We start from the raw sequence: 13,307 nt of genomic DNA, 5'->3' as shown, positions 1-13,307 counted from the left end.
TGTGTGATTAAACCATTAATAAGACATTTGACAGCAGCAGGACTCTATATTAAAAAGGAAAGACAGCCTTGGGGAAGAGAGGAGTTTTCCTTCATTAAATGTCAGAGGAGAACAGTTCCAGAAACTGAGCAAAATCGAAATTTGCCAATGAAGGAAACTATTCCTGCCATGGTAGTTCTATTGATTCCAAATAAAAGTGACAAATTCACAGAACAGGATGTTTTAACAAGTGTCTGAGGTGACCTCAGATTTCTGACTATGCTTTGAGTTGTTTGCCAAAGAGAAGAGGGCTCTTGCCAGAGATGGTACCTCTCCACTGCTGCCATAACCCAGGTGTGGAGGGCTGGTGTGGCTCAGTGACTGATTAATTTCCCAGTTCTTTGGAAATAATCTCACTTGGTTCCTTCTGGATAACTCACTGGTTTAGGTCACTGTAGGAGCTCAATTTTCCTCCTCTGAAAGAGTGGAGTGTCTGTCATGGGTCAAAATGACCCATAATCAATTCTAATAATAGGCAAACAGTAAGACAGCAACAGTGGAACCAAACTGCAAAGGGATGAAGCAATGAATAATATTAAGATTGACAGCAGAATCCTCTTCAGATGCTAGCAATGAGAGCAGTGAAGGCAAAAATACAGACAATAAAGGTTTTGCAATAGCATTATTTTGCACAAGTGAACGGTTTTGAAAAGAACATTAAATACACAGTTTAATCAAAATGTGTCAATCCAACAAATACATTTCAACATCCCAGCCTGATTTTCTACTCACTTAAATCTCTCTTAGCTGGTGTGATCCCATAGAATATAACAACTTTGTTCTTAGGGGGATAAAAATCAGATGAAGAAATGCAGTTGCAACTGGAAATTACTATGAAAAGTCAGAACGTAGCTTGTTCTCCTGTGCAAGGCATCAGGCAAAGGCAGAAACTGGCAGAAATCATGTGTCTGTATTTCTGTTTAGGTAAGAAAACAAATGAATAGGCAAAAATTAAAGGTCATGTCAATCAGCATACAGAAATAGTCCCAGAGAGAAATGACCAAGAAGTTAATAAGTAAAATTCCGAAATACCCAACCAAATGGTTCACTGTCCTTCAGCGTGTGCTCTCATTGTAGTTCTGTGTGGGGCAGGCACTCCAGACTTCACAAACTTCAAAAGCAGGAGTGGGCTTACTCTTTACTCACATTCAGGCATTTATGGCCCTCAAAAACTAAATTCTGAATGCCAGGATGTCAAAGACACAGTGGGTTTATGCAGTGAAGCAGGCTGAGAAAAAACCCCAGAAAACATTACTATCCCTAGCATTTCCACATCCAGCATTATTACAACACAAAAACTGATCAGGAAGAACAATACCGAATGCAAGTTCAAGGAAGAGATACCAGGACCCCAGAAAAATCACTTTTTTGCATGATCTGTGAGCCTGGCTTTCGTAAAAGAATACTAACTGTCACTGTGCAGCTAGTTTGCAAGAGAACCCAGCCTCTGATCAGACTGCAGTTCATGCAAAGTGAACTCCTTCAAATAAGCATGCTACCCAGAGAAGGGGAAAATTCAGCAGTGAACACTAGTGTAAAACCCAAATACTGGTGTCACTAACGTAAACCCAGTATTTCCTGCTCCACTATGGGAGAAGATTGATGTGGGAGAAGGCGCAACTTACACAATAAAACAGTGTTGGACTGCAGGGTGAGTGGTTCTGGGCCAAAATGGATTATTCATTTTTCTATATATACCAAAAGACAACTTCCCTAATACCTCATTGCTTTAGGTTTGGATCAGAGTCACAGTATATTGCGTTAATTGGTTTACTGTACTGCTGTCTTGGACAAGTGCAGAGACACCAAGTCCCTCCTCATTTAATAAATATTACAGTTTCTAACAAAACTTACTTTCTTACTATTTATTTGTTGAGGAGTTCCTAGTTTCCTAGCAGAACTAGATCCTCACATACTAGGTCTTGTTCGGACATATTAAGTGATAGATCACCTCCCAAAGGCTTAAAATCTACAGAGAAAAGAAACATCATCACTCTGTAGATGGGAAACCAAACCACAAAGGTTCAGATGTTCCTTTAATTGTGTGCCTGGAGGATCAGAAGCCTCAGGAGGCAAAAATGAGGTTAAACCCAAACATGGTATTTGATATCCTCAGGTAACAACAGAAAACTATGCCACAGATCAAAAACTAAAGGATTAAAATCAGGCTTCCCTGAACCCATCCAAAAGCACAAATAAACAGCAGAGCAGTTAACTGCTTTAAGAAGATGAAACAATGTCACTTACTCTCAATGCTAATCTATCCACCAATAAATTAGCTTTTTTCCACCCCACCCCCCCCTTGTCTTTATTGGAAACGAATTATACAAGAAATAGCAATAAAATAATTTTCCCTGTCGATTATGCAATGGACTGTGAGACAACTAACTAAAGAGGTTATGGTTTCTGCACAAAAATAATCAAATACAATCACAACAAAAACTGCTTTGATTTTTTTTTTTTATGAGTAATGTCACAGAAATGTTAATAATAAGCCAACTGGCACTTCTGAGGCTTTCTCATGAATACAGCATTTCAAACAAGTTAGTCACGAGGCTGTTTTTGAAGAGCCCACACTCATACAATGATACAACTCTTAGTAAAATCAAAATGATAGATAGGTTCTATTTTTGTCTTTAAGTCAGTCTAAATAAACTCAAGCACAGCTGACTCTATCTGGAGGAAAGAAGGAAAAGATTTGCTGATATTGTGACATGTCCCCCACAGGTTTTTGCCTGTGAAGGGCGTGATGTAGGATGACCTTGAATTGAGGAACAGGAAGGGCAGTGGTTAAGATGGTCACAAGCACTGTGCTCTGCCAGCAATACTAATAAGAACCATCAGTAAACCAGCATTCTGTGTTCTGGACCTGCTTGGGATTAGTAAATAAAAATTTCTTTGTAAAAGCTTGAATTTAATGGAAATACAAAGATATGGGAATGCCTGTATCTTCATGTTGCATTTCCAACCAGCAGAGTCTCCCCTTAAAACAAATTCACTCCAGCTTCTGTATATTGGCACATAAAATCAAACCACGTATTGAACAAAGTCTGTGTTGCACATAACTTTTTATTAGGAGTTGTAAATGTAATGAAATTAAAATCTTTTTAAAACAAGGTATTTTGAAGTCTACTGAATCTTTTATTAAAGTGTATGGTTTCTGACTACATAATCTGCTCTTGCTCTAAAGATACCCTAGGAGAGAAACGTGGTGTGAATCTAACAGGACAAAGCTTCAGAAAAGCAAAGAATTATCACTGAAATTTATTATTAAAGGATGGAGTTCAAACATATAACCATTAGCCAATTAAGTCCACTGTAAATAGCTCCTGGAAAGGACTACAATTCAAAGGACTCATTAGCTTAAGAAGTGCTAATACCAGGCAAAGACTCCTTTACTGCCTGCAGCAAATTTGAAGTTGAAGATATGAATTATCTTCTCCTCTGCAGACTTTTCTGCAGATGATCTGCAGCTCACTGGAGTCTAAAACATTCAGCTTTGGCCTTGGCCTGAAAACATATGGTCCTCCTTTCTCTCAAGCAAGTGCTGACAGATTTTGTTTGTCATGTCCATATGAACATTTTCTACTTGCAATTAACAGGACAGCATCCAGTATGACTGAAATGAACAGAATAATCCTAGGACAGATGCAAACAGGATTTGGCCCTTAAATGATTTGTATCAGGCTCTTGGCCAGTTAATGACAGTTATGGGAATTCACTCCAGAGTCTTCCAGTGAAACCAGAGACCAAATTTTTGCCCTGAAAATGGTAAATGTTTTCTTACCACACTGAAGTCCAAATAAACCCACAGTGCCTGGCTTAATCTGTTACATCTATTTCAAGGGCAAGCTTCTCAAGACAACAGCCATCTGTTTGTCCTATGTTTATACCAAACAAGAGGGTGTTCAAGTCTATTCCTTGGATTCTTAAGCACTGCTGCAACACCACTAATGACCAAGCAATAGCAAACACAATCTTGTCTCAGATACCAGAGAGCCAGCATTGGTTTATAGACAATATTTGTAAGAGAATACAATAGGTTTTGATGGAAAACAGAGAGTCATAATATAGCAAAAAGATCACAGAAAATGCATGGCAAGGTTGATGTGCTACAGAGGTGGTTGTACTCTAGTACCCTGAAACACTTGTTCCTTTGAAATGGAATATAAATTATAAGATAGTATCAGTTTCTACAAAAAGAATAACTTCTGTAACAGCAAAATAATTATGAGCACAATCAGAATGTGACTCTGGAATCTACTAGTGCTTCCAAAGCCCTGCAGCAGGCCAAAATATGTTCAAATACAAAGCTTCACAAAGCTGTTTCTTAATTTAAGATCTCATCCTAAACCCAGGAAAAAAATTATGCCAGTTCTGGGTTTTTTTTCAACCAGCTTTAGATCTTTCCTTCCCATATCCTCAGTAATTAAGAACTTACAGTTCAACCTATGTGCTCTGTGCCCTCAGGTCCCTTTTAGCTGTCACTCATCCCTGAACTCTGCCTGAACTTAGTCACCAGTTCTGTTGACAATGCACAAAAAGGAAGATGATTTAGCTGCTGTTCTGCTAGCAGGATTGACTTCCCCAAAGCTGGAGGAGAACAGCATTGTCAGTACCAGCAGCAGTTCCACCTCTGAGTTCAAGAAGGGAATCAGAAGTGCAGAGTAAAGCAGTACAATTCTTTCTTTAGTCATTGTTCAGAGTAGACCATGCTTTCAACTGCAGCTGATGTCCTCTGATAATCTTCTGCTCAGATCGCATCACCTCAAGCACTCTCCCTGGTGATATCTGCTGATGCATTTACAGATGAACAAAGGAAGCATCTGCATTGATTTTACAAGTTTTTGCAGTAGCATGTGATCAGCAGGGCTCAGAGGAGAAGACAAGCAATAATACACTACACTCTCCTAATGAATTAAAAGATGCATTATATTGCCTGGTTCTATCAACATGGACTGACACACCAAGACTCCTGAGAGGACACAGGCGGGTAAAGTTCCTCTGAAAAGGACAGTTAGTGCAGTAGTAGTACAAAATGGCAGCACCAACAAACCAGAGCAGCAATCAGAAAAATCATTAGGCATATGATTAGGAATCAGGGATTTGGATGAGCCCATCAAAAATTATATGAGGGAAAGCTTTCTGGCACTTCTTCTGCCTTACTAACTTTATAAGCTTGTAACAGTTTGGGTTATTTCACTCTAATGAAAATATTTTCCTATTTCTAATCTCTTCAGCAGATTAAATATTGTTAGAAGGAAAATCGACACCACACACAAAGCCTGGACTTGTCCATTGAGGTATCTATTTGAGGTCACCCAGGTTGAAAGACAGTCTCTTTTGGCCAGCTATGTACTCAGAAGGACAAGCAACAGGACAAAGTCAGCCTTTCTAGATCTCTGTCATCCTCTAAGCAGTTTCTTGTTTTCTGCTATCCAGATAAATAGTCTACAATGAATACATTTCTAATTACTCTCCCTTGTTAAGTGAGATGGATCTATGCCAAGTGCTGGCATTTACTGAAGTCCTTCATGACACTGTTAAAAAAAGAAGTTCTAAACAGCAACAGAATTTGTTCTGGGCACAGACTGGAATAAAACCTATACAGTGATGTGATGTCTAAACCAAGGAATTTTTGCTGTAGGTAGAAACACTTCAACTACATATGATGGTAATTTCTTCTTACCTCAAGAAAAGGGGTGAATGGTGACATGTTTATTGTGCTTTTCCACATGAAATAGTTACAATGATCTACAAGAGTTCTGACTTCAATACACGGAGAAATATTACAGCCACAATGAGCCTTCAAATTCTCTTTTCTTTCTGGCTTGCTGTCATATATTTATATGTAACACAACTGCCTGGTTATTTCCCAAGCAAGCAATAAGAGACCAAGTGGTAATTAAGTTACCTCAGTCAAACGTCAGGTGTATTTTGAGCCACAGTAATATCTCAGCATCTCACATACCTTTCATGTCCTGCTGTTTAATTATCAAAGGAGCAATGAAAAGGAGCATGGGAATGAGGTGTAGATGAATATGAATTATTGAAAGAGACTAGGAAGAAAGTGCTGCAGAAGCAGGAGTATCTGTCATTTAAGCTCCACATAAGAGGTTTCAAAGCACAAATGAGAGCAGTGAACGTGAAAATGCTCTGACTGGTGTTTGTACTGCTTAACAGAGAGTAGGGGGGGTTGAGTTCCCACACAACTTATCTCTCAGCAGCATGGGGAGATCCAATACTGGGGGGGAACACCCAACAAATACTCTACATGTGCAGCCAACTCCACACAGTTGCCTTCTCTTGTCAGAGCTTCTGGAGGCACCTCAGTGAAGGACTGGGGAATACTGGCATTTTCCAATGTCTCCCCTCTGACTGGCCCTTCAAGACCATCACTTTTACAGTTTACTGAAGTGTATCTTGCCCTTACTTGACTCCAGGGTAAAACTCACACTCTCAAAAATTCTCCCTTGCTCACACCAAGGGCTTGCACTCATCCAGACCAGCTGTTGGCTGCTAACACTCAACAGGATGGAACTTCTGGGTAGAAGAGCAGCTTCACCAGTAAAGGTCCCCTCCCTTCAGAATACTAAGTGACCTTTTTATCTAAGACATTTTCAACTGTCTAGTATAAGCATCCAGACTGAATTTTTGTATCTTTACCTAAATCATTCACAGCAGTATTTCCTTTCACTTCATGTTAACACCTACTCAGCAGCTCTGGATAGTTGTCATGTCACTGATAATCTCTTAAAGCCTTGTCTTTTCTTTTTGGCCTTTTTTCAGTGTCTTTAAATGACTGCCAGCCCTTCTCCTTTCAAATTCTGCAAATCTTTTTTCAGACAATGAAGTCCAAAGCCACAGGAACTGAAGACTTAACGCTACTTCTATTTAATCCATGACTCACAGCACCATCTTTTTAATTATCTCTACAAGTATCTTCTAAGTTTAGTGGATGGACTACATGAAGGGAGTAATTTTGTATTTTGCTTTATGCTATCTCATCAGATTATAAAACCAAACTGCATTTCTTCTTTCCAGACACTTGCTTTTCATTGCATTCATCTCTCCTCCTACTTTATGGCTGTTTTGCTTCAGAATAGTCCCCCATAGTGAACATATTAGTCTGATTTTCCTCAGGTTCAGCCTAATTTTATCAATACCTACCATTTTCTCTGTTATTTTTCTAGCTCCACCTCTGTCTTTCTATCCTGCCACACATTTGCCTTGGTTTAATCATTAATAAATGCATCTTTGTGGTGTTTACAACAAAAGCTGTGTTACAAATGTGAAATACATAGCTAGTCATCACCCAGCCCCTCAGTCACACCTTTTCCAAAGCAGTGTGCTGATAATTTTAAGATTATAGTGAATGAAATACTTTCTGATTAGTTTTCCCCTCCAGTGTTTCAGCACTTGCAGCTGATAAGTCCTCCTGACATTGCAGGATAGGAGGAGGTAAGGAATACAGATTGTGAACAGAGTGATCAGTTTGCAAAAGGTAATGGCCCAGAACGTCAGCTTTGGGCAGAGAAGCTCACAAGAAGCATTTATACCTTCCTAATCCTTGTGCTGTTGCATGCCAAGCCAGATCTCTAGTGTACCTCAAAGCAATTCAAAAGTTCCTCTACATGAAGGGCTGATAAAGCAGCCAGAGATCAGAGGAAAATGGAAAAGACTTATCTGTTGACAGCAGGACAGGAACTTGAGAAGTCCTTTAGCTTTTGCAGTATTGCAGCTTTTCCCTGATGAAGCTTTGCAGCCCTGTGTGCTGAGAGGAGTCTGTCCCTCAGACAGACGCATTCCCTAATGTGAATTGCCAAACAAATGGGGAAAGAATTTTCAGGGAGGAAAGTGCAAACCAAGGGCTTACTTTTGAAAAAGTTTCTGCAGCTCTTAATTCAATTTTGAGACATGAACCTGCAAAGAGTAGGGGTTGTCAGATGGATTGGAAGATGGTCTGATGAGGGGGTTCGACGGAAGAGCTTGGTTTCTCACTGAATGATGAGCTTCTAAAAAATATTTGGTGTTGGCCTAATAAAGTTATTCTCAGAGCTGATAGTAGAACTCCCAGAACCAGCACAGGGAGGACAAATTCTCACCTTTCCCCTCAATGGGAAAAGTGAAACAGTTATTCAGAGCTCAGTGTAGGGGAATGCTCCCAAAGGGTTTACAGAGACTCTATTGCAAGCACATGGCCTCTTTCTGCTAGTTTCATACTTCTGTGATGAAAACATAAAATATCTTTGCATTTTAGACTGAATAAGACTTACCTTTCATTGATTACAATAGCTACAGGTCTCAATGAGGAGTTGGCTAAGTTATTAGGAAGAACATAAGGGTACAGGGTGGTACTATATGCACACCAGCAATGCTTTTTAACACAAGGGCTCATGTCTTGGGAATAAATATAATTGGAATGATTTAAATTTTTTCAATCATGCAATGAATCATAAATGGAGAACTGGATTTATATGGTAATCCATTTGAAGAGTATGGCATTAGAAAGAATAAGATGAAGTAATCAATCTCACCAGTAACAACTATAAAAAAAAAATATCTCCAGTCTTCCTTTGCTAGTTTTTCAAGAAACAAATCCTGACAAGTGAGGGGGGTGGAAAAAAATAATCAACCACATTCAGTATTCAAACCCACTTCACCTGCTTAGCAATTCTAATCTGGCAGTTTGTCACAGTAGCTAAGGTAATTTGGATACTGCTTTTCCTTTCTGTTTGAAAATTGGAAGCATTGCCGTACTTTATTCTTGAGCTACACAACTTTAGATAATCAGTCTTACTAGCAACTTAGTCACCTATTAAAAAATAGTCTTCAGTTAGTTGTAGATCAACTTTTTAATACCTCCCATCCTTCTCCCCGAATGGGAGCTTGCTGTCATACCTTAGCATTATAAACACAGTTCTTAGAAGACCACAGTACTCATATATATTTTTTTTTCTTTATAACTAGGAAAGCAAGGCACAGAGATACTAAATGATATGCCAGGGAAATATTTTTTACAATGGCATGAGAGAAATAAAGAATTTCTGGATTGTAACCATGGTTCTACTTTTTCTCTCTCAATACTGCATCACCCATGCATACATGTTAGTGTGCTCAGTAAGTCAGATGTGTATCTGTGCAGTAAGGAGGGAATTATTCTCCAGATCAGGTTAGGAAAGGTGTGAGATCGTCATTCTCTAAAGCATGACTCTGGGCATCTCTCACTTAATCAACCTCTTGCTATGCAGAGAGATGACAGCATTCAGCTCTAAACTATGGCATTCACCTCTCTGTTTCCTCTGCCCGTGCCACACACTTTAATCCTCTAAGCCTTTAAACTTCAGTGATTCAGTCCTTGAGCAAATTCACTGGGGTTGACATTGGAATTTTATCCATTTGAAATTAATTTCCTTGAGTACTGCCCATTAACTAATACAGTTTTCTAGAGGGTCCAGAGGAAATGAGCACAGAAATCTTGGAGAAACTGCACCTGAAGCTAACTCCTGGGTTCAGTCTTCATGCGTGGAGAAGAGTGAAAAGACACAGAAATGTGTGTGTTACATATCATAAACCTTACTTTACACTTATATAGCAAGGGAATGGCTCTAAATAATTCATTTGATTCAGCAGCGTTTCACCTGTTGAAAAAGTGGCCCTGTTTGGATTTCATCAAACTCGACAGAGAAAAAAGAAACAACCTTTACAGACACGGTTGGAGATAAATCACTGCCAACAACCTGACTCACTCGTCTAAGACACCTAGTGGCACAGCAGGAGAATGGATCAGGACGGGTTTCCAAGGGCTGGGATGGACTAGTAATACATTATAAAAGTACTTAACAAATCAGGAGTGCCCCTGGCTTGATTTACCACAGATTCCTGGGCAATTACAGCATTATTCTGCTGGAATCAATAGTGCCACAGCTCGGTAAGACTTGAATAATGAAGAGCTGAATCCAGCCCTTTACTGTCAATTTAATTATCCATACAAAGTAGGCATTTGGCAGGAAAGGGTATTTCTATTGCTCCACAGAGGCAAATTATGAGGAAATAAAGAGGAACATGAAGCTGAAGTTGTTGGACTGAATAAAATGTTAGCATAAATCCTGAAAGTTTACCTTGCAATATACAATGTCATAATTAAACCACGAAAGCTAAGCTACTCTTTATGCCCAATGAGTAACATAAGGATCTGAAAAGATGTTGAATTTCCATGCAAGAAGGCTGTCTAAATCCAATTACTTCCAGAAGTATTAACCACCTGTGAACACAATGGAAGTATTTAATCTAATTTTTTTCAAGTGTTAAAGTGCTCCTTTCAATCCTCTGTCAATTATTTTGCAAATAAATATAAAATGCTTTTATTTATCATAAGAGTTCACATTGCACAAACATAAAGACCCTGTGAGGGGTGAGGTACATTGGCAGACACTTAGAGAAAAATCATCCCTCACTAAGAGATTATGCTCAAAAGAAACAGCACCCAATAATTTTGTGATGAAATTGCATCAACTGAAAGCTTCAGCATTGGGCTAATTTCTATGCCGATGAATGCAGGTAGCCCAGGTTTTAAAACTTAATTTATTTCATTCTTATCTTTATTCTCCTTTTCTGTGCATTCATATTTCCTTAAATAATTATTTTGATTTAGACTTTTGTTTCCTCTCTGACTTTAAAAGCCTGAAATGCATTTTCTGTTATAGATGCCAGGCAAAGTAATTACCTTTGCATTATGTTTGAGCGTCACAAAAGGCCCAGTTGGGAAGGAAGATTGACAACAGTGTTTTTACTAAATTATATGCCTGCTCCCTGCAGAATGATTGGAAGGCCTGCAAGCACACACCATTTCAGAGTGTACCATCTACCCCTCTGTGAGATTGCCCATTATATATAGACAGCATTAGTCGTGAATATATATACATACACATACATATATAATGAGACTTTTGTCTTCAGCTCTTTTTTGCTGCTCTGACAGAGAAAACTGTCAAGTCAGTAGTGCACGATCAACCCATAAATGTAGAACCAACCTAGTAGTGCCTAGGCCACCCTCCTTGGATTTCTCAGCATAAGAATATCTCCATGGGGTCACACTAGGGTCTGTGCAGCCCCCATGTAAATCATGTATCAAAAATCTAGGTAAAACCAGAACAGGCAGCATATACATTGCGGTGTTTCCACTAAAGTATCTCCCTGCTGCCCAGCAGTATGTGGGTTACTGACTTTCTGTGCCAGATGTTGGATCTATGTGGTGGACATTCCTTGCATAAATCTGCTCAGTCCTTTTCTGATTACCTTAAGCTTTTTGGGCATCATGATATCACCTGTCAATAAATTGCACAGTTTTACTATGTGGTCAGTGCAAAAAAGTGCTTGCTGCTTCTGTGTATCTACATTCTGTATGTATCTGCTGCTTGATAAAGGACCTTGGCATAATTGCAGAGAACAAACACAGGAGATTGAATCATAAGTAAGCAAGCTATTAAAGCCAGCCACATTCACTGGTTTCTCCATTTTCCACACCATGTAACTATTCTCAATATCCAAATACTACCTCTGAAAATGATTTCATTATTGGACTATCTAAGGAAAAACATTCACCATAACGGATGTCTCTTACCAGATTCTCCGCTGCGTGTCACAGGGATCTGATAACTACACTGCCATACCTACGTGGTTTCCAGCCAGCCTAGTAGATGTCTGATGCATTTGCATTTGATTTCAGTAAGAGTTACACCATCAATTACCACACACCCTAGACTGAGGATATAATCTTGGTTGACATGGAGTTAGGCTTAGCTGAGAGAGTTTTCATCCATTTATAGAATAAACCAGGTTGGAAGAGACCTTCGAGATCATCATGTCCAACCTATCATCCAACACTACCCAATCAACTAAACCATGCAACCAAGCATCCTGTCAAGCCTCGCCCTGAACACCCCCAGCGACGGCGACCCCACCACCTCCCAACAGTGTGCAATTGCTCCAACCCTGGAGCCATCTGGGTAAGAACTACATCTTCTGCTCAGCTGTCTTCTCAGCGGTAGCTTCTTGTCCTACAAAGTGGATGCAAGAGGTAAGTCTAATCCAAATTACACAACAAAAGAGGGGAATCAACAGGGAGGAGACAGGAATGCCGTTTGTGTCAATAAATAAATGAAGCATATGGAAACTGCATTTAAAACATAAAGGGCATGTAAAAGAAGTTATGACCAGATGGCTAAGGAACAGAGAGAGTTCCAGAAACTCTAAGGGAAAGACAAAACAAGAAGAGAATAAAGATTGTGAACTATGTGCTGAATAGGGCAAATTCAAAGGGAATTTACCTGGAAGATTACAGCAGGAGCTAGGAAAAGCAAACAAACAAGCAAAAGTGGAAAAACCAAATCATCAGAACCTCCAGCTGAGGCAGGAAATATGCCTTCCCCACCTGGGGAGAGATTTCAATTTGTGGTATCAGCACTGATAGTTTTGGACACTTCACTACTAAGGAGGATCTCATACAGATCGGGTGGTAAGGTCCAGGCAGAGACTGGCCAGGTTGGAAGGACAGCTCTGGGAGTAAGTTGCATGTTTACAATATTCAGAGAGGGTCAGACACTGGCTTCTTCAGATCAAAATATTATTTGCCTTCATGGTCTGTTAGTAATACTAAGATAAAAAAATATTTCTATCCTTAGTCTCATTCATGAAGACATATGACTTTTATGGACTGCCTGACAGATACTTGTACAGTTCCAGCTGGCAATGAGGTTCTGATCTAGCTACAGGCTCTGCTGCAGAGCCCAGTAAAGCAAATATTAGGGAACCTAGTATTGAAAGTAAATTCTTTAACAATTGAATATATGTATTTATTGATAAATAAGTGTAACACTGAAATTTCTCAAGTATGTGCAATATCTACTCATTGCTTTGGATTCATTCACCTTCTCATCAGCCTGTTTCAGAAACATAACCTCTAACACCACCACACAAAGGCTTCACAAGGTAAGAAGGACTTGCTAATTGGTTTTATCCTTTTGTGGAACAATCCATCCAAAGTTAATTAGGAAAGGTTTGCTTTTTCTTTGCAAAAACAATCTGTAGGAAAGACTGATCGGCAGAATAAACTGCATTGTGCACAAAGCCGGTAGGATTTAAGTGGTTTTGAGCTGTGCTCCCAGAACTCAGTTGCCTTCAGGCATCTAGTTGGTCTTTCTCTGTGGACGGCATAATTAGGACTTCAGTGAAAACCCCAGTGGTGGAGCCTGATAAGAGGTTAATCT

Source organism: Dryobates pubescens, chromosome 19 (assembly GCF_014839835.1).
Source record: "Dryobates pubescens isolate bDryPub1 chromosome 19, bDryPub1.pri, whole genome shotgun sequence".
Classification (NCBI taxonomy): Eukaryota; Metazoa; Chordata; class Aves; order Piciformes; family Picidae; genus Dryobates; species Dryobates pubescens.
Note: the sequence above shows the minus strand (reverse complement) of the source record.